The 9,638-nt window shown below is 43.7% G+C and overlaps 1 long non-coding RNA gene across 1 annotated transcript; it reads right to left on the bottom strand.

Moving 5' to 3' along the window:
- Positions 1-4,166: 4,166 nt before the first annotated feature.
- On the bottom strand, positions 4,167-7,898 carry LOC141114376 (uncharacterized). The gene is made up of 3 exons (XR_012236901.1): positions 7,865-7,898; positions 6,722-6,800; positions 4,167-4,263 (listed from the first exon to the last, which is right to left on the bottom strand). It is a non-coding gene; the product is annotated as an uncharacterized lncRNA (long non-coding RNA).
- Between the last annotated feature and the right edge of the window lie 1,740 nt (positions 7,899-9,638).

Below are 9,638 nucleotides of genomic sequence, written 5' to 3'. Positions count from 1 at the left end.
CATCGGCGTCATGCTCTCCACATCCCGTCTGCGGCGTCGATGCCGCCTCGTGCGGGACTTTCGGTGGTTTTCCATCTCCGGGCTCAGGCACTGTATGGGATGGTGGGCGGCTGTATTTTCTAATTGGCTGTCCTTCCCTCTCCACACCGCGTCACCACGCCCACGCATGACATTGGCGTGAGCGCGCCCCAGACCTGCAGCACATAAACGGCGGTCTCTGGCCGGGCGTCTTGAGATCTCGTCATGCAATCGGGACATCTGGTTTGGCTTGGCACTCACCACTTAGGTAATTCCTTTATACATTGTCACTTTGGTTCACCCACATCAGCAATGGCTTCTCAGTTGCATACACACTCTATCTCCTCAACATTTTCCCACACTTTCTATATCTCTCAGCTCCTCTCCACACACTCATAGTTTAGCTTTGTCATTCTCACTCATCTCTTACCTATCACATTTAGACATTAGCTTACACACTTTTTCCTAATTTTTCCACAGTCTCTTCCACACTCTCCAGCCTTGCCAATTGTCCCTGCCTGGCGGCCTTCATGGGCGCTGGGGTCACTTTGGCTGCCGTGGCTGATGGTCGCATGGTGTGTGCTCTCTGCCTCAACCCCGGGCACAAGTGGCTGCGTATGATCAGTGGCGGCTGGTGCTCAAAATTTTTGGAGGGGTGCAAACAAACTGAAAAATTCTGAAAAATACTTAAAAAAAACCCCATAAATTGCAGCCTCACTGCGCCTATCAAATTCAGCCACTTTGCCCATCAAATGCAGCCACTTTGCCATCAAATGCAGCCCCTGTTCCAAGCCTATGCAGCCACTGTGCCCACCAAATACAGTCACTGTGCCCACCAAATACAGTCACTGTGCCCACCAAATACAGTCACTGTGCACATCATGTGCAGTGACTGTGCCCACCAAATGCAGCCACTGTGCCCATCTCACAGTATGGCAGTGGACATGTAAATAGTTTTAATGTTCCTAGTCTGGGCACAGGTACACTTTCAATACGTATTTATTTCTGGCACATTGTTATAACCCAACTGAACTAGCAGCGTAAATCCGCTTTAGCCTATTCAAGTTGCATTAAAGCAAAAGGTGTAGCTTACCCCGGGGTAATGGCACATAGACAATGACATGACACTACTATGACAGTAAAAACACAAATAATTGTACAAGTCCGGGGCAGGGCAGATTGGCTCCTGCAATGGCTCTGCCAAACAGCTGAGGACTGCTGGCGTTCGATAGCCACACAGGGGGTGCATGGTTTTCAGTGAGTCAGCCGTCAGTAAACTCGTAGACTTGCAACACTAAAGCACAACCGCTATATAGCACTGCAAAGCAGGAAGCAGTAGGTAAAACCAACATCTACATGGAGAATTACAAACTATACATAGACACAAGTGATTTTTTTTTTTTTTTCAAAAACAAAAATGCACAATAATAACATTTTATATAAAACTGATCTCTTTTACACGTCTTAAAAAATAAGACTATACATTCTTTTTGAAGTGGAAATCCCCAGTAAACAAATATACATTTTTATTATAAATAGAGTAACATAAAAAAGACATGATTCTAATAGTGAAAAGATCCAGGATTTGGCCGCACATTACAGGTGCCAAGTAATGGCACCACTAATCATTTGGCAGAGGTCGGTGTCACGTTTCCAGTGGATTTTTTTTTTTGTGCGTTTCTGCACTCCGATCATTCCTTTCCCATAGCTGCCTGTAGATGGAAATAATGAACATGGTCAGTATAAAAGCAGATCAATCTGAGATTCAAATATCATGAATGCATGAAAGAAAACATGAAATCCACAGTGGCCAGAATATATTGTGCGAGGCTCTGCCATTGTGTAAAAGCAGGCAGAAGAAGTGACACAGGGTTTGCAGAGTGAGGAGCCCCAGAATGTTCATGATGGGTTGAGAAAGGTGGTTCTTCAACTCTCTTTGGGTTTTGTAATCCCAAGTTTGGGATCCGGAGTGCAAAGACTTCAAAGAGTCGGGTGGGACGAAGCCTTTAACCCAGTGTCCAGGTCTTGCTGGAGACCAGCAGGGTGTGTAAGCAGGTGTGCACAGCCCTTATAATCAAAGACTTGACCGCAGGTCAGGGCACCCGTTAGGAGACAGGTGTGCTCTACTCAGGAGACCATACGTCAAGCTGGATTCAGAAAGGCCTTAGTTTGAAGAGTATCAAGAGGACCAAGCGAGTCGAGAAGACCAAGCAAGTCTAGAGGGTGTGTGTGCAGCCATTATAATCAAAGGCCTGACAGCAGGTCAGGGCTCCCATTAGGAGACAGGTGTGCTCTACTCAGGAGACTGTACTCCAAGCTGGATTTAGGAAGGCCTTAGTTTGAAGAATATCAAGAAGACCAAGTGAGTCGAGAGGGCTGAACAAGTCTAGAGGGTGTGTGTGCAGAAGTGCATAGTCAATATAATCAAAAGCCTGACAGCAGGTCAGGGCTCCTGTTAGGAGACAGGTGTGCTCTACTCAGGAGATTGTACTCCATGCTGGATTCAGGAGGGCCTTAGTTTAAAGAGTGTCAAGAGGACTGAGAGAGTCGAGAGGACTGAGAGAACCAAGAGGTCTGCAGGAGAACAGAGAGAGGGACCACAGAGTGAGCCTATGCATCAGGGAGCTGCAACTAAAGAGAGCTGAAGCAAAGCTAAAACAAAGCTGAAGCTGTGATATGTGAGCCAAGGTTTGCTGTTATTTGGACTGGAGGACAAGGGCACAAGCAACGATGCTGCAAAAAGAGGGAGCCAGGAGACTTGGTATTGTTTTGACCTTTTTCCTTCTGCTTGGAATAATGTATGAAGCTGAAACCCTTCATGGGAAACCCTGATGTAAGGAAGTTTGCTTTATTTAAAAAAAAAAAAATGGGTCACCAAGCCCTGAAAATGCAGTTCCCGATTAAGGATAACTCACTAACAAGTTCTACACCATTGAGTTAACTTCCCCAAATTTTACAATATCTAAATAGATCAAAGAATAAATCCTGCCCTCACTGAGAAGTATATGTGCCTTTTGTGGAGATAAGTGATGTACATACATCCCACACAGATGCCACAGGTAGAAGGTGATATATTATTGAAGCCTTGAAGCCAAAGGACCTTCGGTTTGGCTGGTTGGGGCAGTGGGGACAGCAGATTTGTCATGTATTTGACTAGTTTTAGATTTTTTTGTTTGCTATAAAAGTAGGAAGAACTCAAGATCACTGAAGAATAGCTTTGTCACTGAAGGCAACTCCGATCCCTACACAGAACACTCCCCTTCCCCTATAGCGTCAACCCCTCACCTACCCAAACGCTGCAGAATCTCGCTCACCAAGGAGGCAGGAGTGACAAAAAGATACCAGAGGAACAAATTAGTGTTCTCTCTACTCTCTTAATGTTTTTGCCATTGGCAAGTTGCCATTGGTAATGTGACATGGCCCTTAAATTGATGATTTGGATTATAGTATGACATGGGCCTTTGGTTGAAGAGTTGACGTATCATAGTGTGACATGGGCCTTAGTATGAAGTTAAGCATCATAGTATGACATGGGCCTTTTGTTGAAGAGTTCAGAGATCATTGCATGACATGGGTCTTAGTATGAAGGGAAGGATCATAGTATGACATGAGCCTTTGGTTGAAGACTTGATAGATCATAGTGTGACTTGGGCCTTCAGTTGAAGATACAGATCATAGTGTGACATGGGCCTTTGGTTGAAGAGCTGATGGATCATAGTGTGACATGGGTCTTTGGCTGAGGAGTTGATGGCTCATAGTGCGATATGGCCCTTAGGTTGAAGAGTTGCATCATAGTGTGACATGGGTCCTAGGTTAAAGAGTTGGATCATAGTGTGACATGGGCGTTAGGTTGAAGAGTTGATGGATCATAGTGTGACATGGGTCTTTGGTTGAAAAGTTGACAGACCATGATGTAACATGGGTCTTGGGCTGAAGAGTTAAAGGGTCATAAAGTTTTTTTTATTCAAAGCTTTTTTCCCCAAGTTCAGTACAAGAACTGAAAAAGGCCTCCAGTTGTCAGGAACTAAAGCTTCTAAATCTTACCAGTTAAAGTCCTTCATGTTAAGAGATGAACTGCCTCCATTACATTGCTAATTTATTGCCTCTATTGGGAATTGTCAGGTGTGTGGGCTACAAAGGCAGACTCACCCTGGCTTTCAGTGATTTCTTACCCCGGTGAGTTCTGCTCTTCCTCTCATATACTGAATGGAGTCTTTCAATCAGGAAGCGCTTATCTTCACCTTCCTAGGGCACACAGGAGAAAGACAAGAGTTAAACAACTACCTTGATTAGAGCTGAACTCCAGGAAGATAGTGCAGTTGCGTATTACTTTAGACATAAGTAAATGCTTGCTTACATACAATTAATGTCAGTGCTGTATCATCAGTGTGTACATAGGGAATGGTGGAGGTGTTCTATAGTCTTATTGTACTCCGTGCCCAAGGGTGACAATGTTGATCCTCCACAGACAGAGTACGGGACAGGAAGCTGGTTACTGGCAGGATCACAGGTGAAAATAAAGGGAAAAAAGCCTAATAAAGAAAACGAATGCAGCCATCACACCTAAGGACTGGTAAGAGGCTAGAATTAATTTTTGCAGTTGGCTGTACACAAGTGGCTGCCCATCCATTAGTGGTGTAGAGGCGCCACCCCCCTAATCCATGCGCCTGGCCCCTTATCTACATGCAGGGCGTCGGACGCATGGATTCCAATGTTTGTTTTGTTTTTTTAAGCACATGATTAGAGCCTGAGGCTCTAATTGGCTTTAAAAAAGGGTGGGCTTGAACCTAGTTGAGTGACAATAGCTCCTGAGACCTGACTGGCCAGGGAGTCTTAGGACTCCTTTCCTGTTCAGCCAGGAGGAGAAGCAATGGCCTGGCTCTTCCTTCCCCTGCCTCCCAAGGTAAGGTCCGTCTAATGCCGGGGGGGGTTGGTATTGTGCTTGCGGTGATCGCCGCCTTCCGTCTCCCACGGGAGATGCTTGCAGCGATCGCCACCTTCTCGTCTACCATCCGTCTCCACACTGGGGGGGGGGGTTGGGTGGCATGCTTGCAAGAGGTTACCATATCCCTGTTTAAAAGTACTGTAACGCATGGTAGGGCTTAAACTTGTCCAGAGCTGCCGGAGGACTGTAGGGCTTAAACTTGTCCAGAGCTGCCAAGGACTTCTCATGGGCATGTACCTGTCATTTACCTGGTCAGTAATGGCATAAACTTGCACAGTGGCATCTGAAGGTGAAGATAGACTTATGTGCAGTAATTGGGCAGAGAGGAATAACAGTAGGTCTGTTGCAGAGGATCTTTTTTGTAATCAGTACAAAAGAGAACAGCAAGGCCAGGTTCAAACTTCCCGTCCGTCTCCAGCGCGTGGGGGAGTGGCGATGTTAGTTTGTCCCCCCCCCCGAAATATTTAGCACCAGCCGCCACTGCTGTACACATTGATTTGTGTCCCACTGGCAGCAATCAGGATGGGCATTGCTGATGCCTTTATGTGCCACAAATCAGTTCTCTGAGAGGTGGCAATCAAATCTAGACCTCCCCCACTTAATAGAATAGAACAGTGAAGGGAGCCCCTGAGGATGCTCCATAGGACGAAACACTTTGGGTGGACGGAGGCCACACACTGTGAGTAGCCTTGCATGTTTTGACTGGCTTGCTTCAGTTATTTTGTTAATTATTTCAAATGTTATCAAACAGTATCACACCTTTTGGAACCTTTCTTTATTTTGGGGGGGTGGGATTTAGAGAGCATTTTTCAACCCTTTGGACTGGTAAACGGTGGAAGGCCAAAAATTCAGGATTTTTTTCCATGTGCAAGTGTTGTGCATATTGACCGCTATCTGTGAGGTCTTACTTTCCGGTGAGCACCCAGATTACTGAAAGACTTTTGTGCATGGATATTCCCCTCGTAGGGGTAATGCCCGGGATTTTAGGACTGGACTTTTTATATCGTTATGGAGAATATGCCTTCCCAATGTGAGATGCCTATTCTGAGATTAGTACGAGGTTGTGTACAATGACTTTACATATCGTTCTTTTTCGCTGGCTATTTGTAGGTATTAGTGTAGACTAATCCATTCACTTGTAGGAATAACACGTGCTCACCGCTAATGGTACAGTCCCTTGAAATTTTCCATATTTTGTCATGTTACAATCAAAAACGTAAATGTATTTTATTGGGATTTTATGTGATAGACCAACACAAAGTGGCACATAATTGTGAAGTAAAAGGAAAATGATAAATGGTTTTCAAAATTTTTTACACGTAAATATGTGAAAAGTGTGGGATGCATTTGTATTCAGTCCCCTTTACTCTGATACCCCTAACTAAAATCTAGTCGAACCAATTGCCTTCAGAAGTCACCTAATTAGCATATAGAGTCTACCTGTGTGTAATTTAATCTCAGTATAAATACAGCTGTTCTGTGAAGCCCTCAGAGGTTTGCTAGAGAACCTTAGTGAACAAACAGCATCATGAAGGCCAAGGAACACAGCAGACTGGTCAGGGATAAAGTTATGGAGAAGTTTAAAGCAGGGTTAGGTTATAAAAAACTTTGTGTTGGTCTATCACATAAAATCCCAAACAAATACATTTACATTTTTGGTTGTAACATGACAAAATGTGGAAAATTTCAAGGGGTATGAATACTTTTTCAAGGCACTGTATGTAAGATACCTAAGAGATGACTAACAAATGGACTTACGTTGGCGATCTGCTCCTTCAGCAAGTTGATAACTTTTCTCTGTCCATTTACAATCTGGATATGGAAGTAAATGACCACCCTGGAAAAACAATATTACCCTTAGACTATTTCTAACTTTAGATTACAGAAAGTAGAACGCCTCTCGGTTCCTCTGTGTACATGGAGAATGCTACACTACCGACCCAACCAAAGTTTGAATATAAGTGTAAGACAGCCTCAGCCAGCCCTGTCCCACAAACCACCCGACCCCGACGGGTTTCGTCCCGCCCATCAAGGCTTAGTCATAGAGGTCACCTCTCAGTACCTTGTAGTAGTTTGTCACATTCAACAGGAAATGTTCAGAAATATTTTAAAAAGTCTCACCAATCATCTATGTAGCTTTTGCAGCTCTGAAGATATTATTTGGATGAGTAGCAAAATGCTCAACAGATTAAGTCCATTTGAATGTGACCAACTATTATTAGGGGTACCTTGTCCTGGATATGGGAACCTTCACAAACAAGTATTTATTTATCCAACCTTTATCTACTCGCAAAATCTACTTGTTCCACAGTTTAATTCCCCTCTTCCATGTATACATTTCCCTGGCATTTGTTCTCACCAAGAAACCAGGCCATGACTTAACCTGGTGGAACCAAGGGGGTACCTTGTCCTGGATGGATAAGAACCTTCACAAAACAACTTTATTTAATCAACCTCTACTCGCAAAATCTACTTGTTCACCATAGTTCCATAGATTAATTCTTCTCTTCCATGTATACATTTTCTTGGCATTTATTCCCACCAAGAAGCCAAGACATGACTTAGCCTGGGGGTGCCGACCTCTATTGAAGGGGTACCTTGTCTTGGATGGACGAGAACCTTCACAAACAACTCATTATTTATTTAACAAATACCCACACAAAATCTACTTGTTCACCATAGTTCCACACACTAGTTCTCCTCTTCCATGTATAAATTTATCCTGTCACTCATTCCCACCAAGAAGCAAGACATGACTTAGCCTGGTGGAGCAGACATCTACTGAAGGATGAGTCCACCTGCTCTAGCACTTCTAACCCAAACCATTGATTGACCCTTTAAGTGAAATTGTTTTTCTCTAACAGAGATGTGTTGATTATCCAGTACCCTCCACCGACTCACAATAGGATTGAAGATGCCATGTATGTGAACAAAGGGGAACCATTCACATTTATACAGCGATCAATGCAATTAAAAATGCATTGATTACTGGCAGTGACTGGCAGTGAAGGGGTTAACCACTAGGGGGCAGTGAAGGGGTTAAGTGTGTCCTAGGTTGTGATTCTAACTGTGGGGGGGAGGGGCTATGTGTGACACGACACTGATCACCACTACTGATTACATGGAGCTGTGATCAGTGTCCTGTCACTAGGCAGAACGAGGAAATGCTTGTTTACATCAGCATTTCCCTGTTCTTCCTCTCCGTGAGACGATCGTGGGTATCCCCGCAGACATTGGGTTCCCAGGACCCGCAATAACACTCACAGAGGTCGCGGTGGGCGCGCACCCACAAATCACTTCTTAAAGGGAAACGTACAGGTACGTTAATCTGCCTGTATGTGCCCTTCCACTGATGTATATTGGCGTGAGCCAGTCGGCAAGTGGTTAAAGGGGGCCTTGACTGAAAAAAAAATTGAGAAACACTGATCTAGATAAGATATACCAACCACAGAGCACCGTATTCTGCAAGTCTACTGCGGTTCTGCTAGGCGGTGAACACATTTCAGACTTTGGGTATGAACAGGTGTGTTGCTATGGCTATTTTAGTGATTTTTATAGCATACATATAAAGAATTCATTTTAGTTACATGTTTTGTTTTTAGAAGCTAGGCTTCCCCTATTCATGTGCTAATGAACTGGTTTGACTGGTTTGTGAGCTCAGGACAGGAAGTGATGCTACAGGAAGTAAGAGAGGGAAAAAAAGGAAGAAGGCTCCATCACCAGGAAAAAACAAGTTAAGTAACTGTTTAGTGTATACCTTGTATACATTGTTCATGCTAATTTGCTGGAAAGAAAAATAGATTGTGCATGTGTATATAGTGTATGCATATTTTGTGATACTCTCTATGTTGTGTATTATTTTGTTTTCTACAAGTGAGCAGAGCATTTTTGTTTAGTAAAGCAAATTAGTATACACTACATAGGTTTTTATGCTTCTTTCCATTTACCGCAAAGTAATCTTAAAACTTAAAAGCAAAACTAAAGGGTTTGGATGGTAATAAAGGGCTAAAGATAAAATATTTCCCACTTGAGGAGTAGATCTTGGGAATTCATAAAGAGATACCTGTAGGTGTTCAACGTGTTCACTTGTTCTGACAGTAGATGCTAAATTAACAAAATGTTGTAGGATCTCTCTTACCTTTTTGACATAAAAAAGCAGAAGTAACTTCAACATCTGGATGACGGGAATTAGAGGACAAAACAGAATGCCGAGCCTGCAACCCCAAAAAAAATAAAAAAGATTAAATAAATTAAATTGTAACAAACACTTACATCAATATGTTGTTGTGCATAGTGGTTCTAAAGTAAATTTTTTACCTTAAAGTGGTTAAAGTCACCATTGGCTCACACTGCTGTCAATCAAATCCTGTAATGAGGGGGCGGGGCCAAGCTATGCTGTCTATGTCTATAGATGCAGTCAGCACAGCTCAGAATAGATCCTACACAAGTGCCCCTATAGAGAGCAGCTTCCTATGGGGGTACATGCCAAACAGGAGGAGCCAAGAGTGTCAACGGGGGACCCCATAACAGGAGCATTAAAGCTGCTCTGTGCAAAACCATTGCACAGAGAAGGTAAGTATGGCATATTTGTTATTAACCACTTGCCTACCAAGCACCCCCCCCCCCCTCCTGCCCAGGCCAATTTTCAGCTTTCAGAGCTGTCACACTTTGAATG

The sequence above is a fragment of the Aquarana catesbeiana genome, linkage group LG12 (assembly GCF_042186555.1).
Source record: "Aquarana catesbeiana isolate 2022-GZ linkage group LG12, ASM4218655v1, whole genome shotgun sequence".
In the NCBI taxonomy this organism is placed as follows: domain Eukaryota; kingdom Metazoa; phylum Chordata; class Amphibia; order Anura; family Ranidae; genus Aquarana; species Aquarana catesbeiana.
This window is presented reverse-complemented; position numbering and strand designations above follow the sequence as displayed.